The sequence below is a fragment of the Marmota marmota genome, unplaced genomic scaffold (genome assembly GCF_001458135.2).
Source record: "Marmota marmota marmota unplaced genomic scaffold, marMar, whole genome shotgun sequence".
In the NCBI taxonomy this organism is placed as follows: Eukaryota; Metazoa; Chordata; class Mammalia; order Rodentia; family Sciuridae; genus Marmota; species Marmota marmota.
This window is the reverse complement of record NW_026000021.1, coordinates 981,899-984,442: the sequence shown is the minus strand read 5'-3', so window position 1 is coordinate 984,442 and position 2,544 is coordinate 981,899. Positions and strand designations below refer to the sequence as shown.

General features: G+C 46.9%; 1 protein-coding gene across 1 annotated transcript in view; it reads left to right on the top strand.

The window, feature by feature from the left end:
* Steap3 (STEAP3 metalloreductase) overlaps positions 1 to 614 on the top strand; it is a 42,561-nt gene extending 41,947 nt beyond the window's left edge. The window contains 1 exon segment of the mRNA XM_015501704.2: positions 1 to 614. This exon segment is cut by the window's left edge and continues 1,998 nt beyond it. The gene's annotated coding sequence lies outside the window, so the exon portion shown is untranslated.
* Positions 615 to 2,544: the final 1,930 nt, after the last annotated feature.

Genomic DNA, 2,544 nt, shown 5'->3' with positions numbered 1-2,544 from the left:
GGCTGGATGCAGAAGCGTGTCACATAAATTGGTCCTGATAGAGTGCCAGCAACGGCCTATGAGAGGTTCACCTGAAGACAGATGAGCAGAGATTGGCATTTGCTTGGCACAGGGAGGGCCTGTGGTCTCCCTGCTAATGAGAAACAGGGAAAACACTGGCACATGAACCTCCCACGATCCCAGCCCCAGTGGGTGTCAGCCGTTCCTTCTCCATCGCTCCCTGGCTGGGGTGCTTCCTTACACCAAAGAGGATGACACCAAACAAAGTCCTTCAGAGCAGAAATGGTCCCAAGGTGGGTGACAGGAGGAAACAGGCGTCCTTGTCATCTGCCAACCAGACAATCAGCTCGTGAAGGGGCCCTGGGCTTGGCCCTGACCCATATCTACTGCTGTTCCTCCCTACCTCACTAGGCAAGAGAGCGGGTCACTCCCTGCGGCCTGGGAAAGTCTATGTGCCTCGGTACAAAAGTGCCTCCACCCACGTGCTCTGGAAATCCTAAATGCTGTGGTCCGAGGTGGATGTTTAATGATTATGCCATTCAGCCTCTGTGTTTTGTTTTTACTGTATAGAGCTTGTCTTAAGCAACATAAATAAATACCTAACCTTCCAAGAATTTCAGGCTTTACTTTCTGGTGTGTGGACCATGTGTGAGCTGGTCCAGTCATGGACTTAACGAGCCTTCTGAATGGAGCTGGCTATCAGTCAGACAGTGCCCAAGGGCTGGGGGCTAGCTATCGGGGTGAACACAGAATGTTAGAGCCAGCCACTGAGGAAGGGCAGACAGAGAGACCACAGGGATGGACCCGTGGGAAATGGATTAAGATCTAGGTGACAAAGTCTGAGTTAGGCCAGCTGGACAGCAAAGGGAGGGCTCTGGGAGTGGTCTGAAGGCCCAGGCCCTGAGTGTGGGTTAGAAGAGTGGTGCTTCTTGCATGATAACATGCCTGTAAGTCACATGAGAATTTGGTTCAAATGCAACTTCTCATGCCTGGTGTGAGGTGAGTCCTGAGATTGCGCATAGCTGATAAGCTCCCTGGTGACACAGGTGGTGTCAATCCTTGGACACTCTGAGGAAGAAGAGCTTGGTTGGCTTCCTTTGCTTCTGCTGTCTACAGCACATACACATCTCTCTGCACCGTTAACCTGCCCTGTGATCCTGTGGGCCCTGGCCACATGTGCCTGTGCACACCGCTATCCTGTTCCCACAAAGGCAGAGGGAGAAAACACCCCATCCCTGGAGCCACCATCTTGCACTTTTGAACGACATGCACTACATCCCCTGGGTGCCCTGGGCCCATCAGAACAGAGGTCCTCTCTTCGGAGACCACCCACTTGTCACTCAGGCCTTTCTGTGGAAGTCACTAGATAGTCTTATTGTAGACAGAGGAAAAGAAGAAACCCACAGGCAGAAGACTGTCTTATAGCTAAAACACATTTCCAACCACAACCAAAAAATGGTTTCTCCATCTTGAGTCCATGGTATGTGCTATCTACAGAAAGAGCCATGTCCAGAGAACAACTTCACTTAAAAAATGTTTAAGGTGAAAGCAATCTCATGCTTGGGGCTTTGCTCTTCTACTCTCTGTCCCCCCACCCTTAATGTTGGGAGAGTGATGTTGGCTAAGAAGTAGTAAAATCTGTGGGAAGTACCCACGACTCAGAGAGCTCACACAAGAACTAAGGAATGGCCACAATGCTCCCGTCAGTTGGAAAGGGAGGTACCGTTGGGCTATTGGGCAAGTGGAAACTTTTCCTAGAACAATGGAGTTGGCCCTTGGGAGTGCAGCTTTCTGGTCTTGGGTTGCTTCCCTGGTCTCTGTATTAAGAGTAAGTTGTTACCACCAAAGCAGAAATTCTCAGTCCCAACAGACCAGCCCTGGCCTTTTCTAACAAACATTGAAAATCCCTGCTTACTCAGCTGGAGTGAGTAATATAACTTACAGAAATAATATAACTTAGCTGTACATACAATTTTTAATCCAAAGGTCTAAAATATAAGCTAGGAATAAAGTTGATTTAAAATATGCCTTTAAAATAGTAATAGCAACTATCATATGGAGCAATAATCTTACAGTAAGTTGATTTTAAGATAAATACAGTGATATTCAACTAAACATCGTTGATCAACCTAGAGGAAGAAAGTTAGGTTTTGGGGGGCATGCCCTTAAAGAATACTATTAAGATCTTGGCCCCTTCCAGTCACCCCCATCCCTCCCCGCCGTTTCCTGGCTGCCATGAGGTGAACAGCCCTCTCTGCCACTATGATGTACTATGTTAGCATAGGCCCAAAAGCAATAGAGTCAACTGACCATGGACTGAAACCATGAGCCAAAATAAATTTTCCTCCTTATAAATGAATTACCTCAGGTATTTTGTCACAGTGACAGAAAGCTAACAACCCTTTTGCTCTACAACTGAAATTTTAAGATAAAGGCTAAAGAAATGTGTGTGTGTGTGTTGAAAGTTATGAAGAAGTCAAATAGAGCAAAACCCAATCAATGTCATCTGGGTTTGGAAATACGAAAACTTAATGGTACAGATTT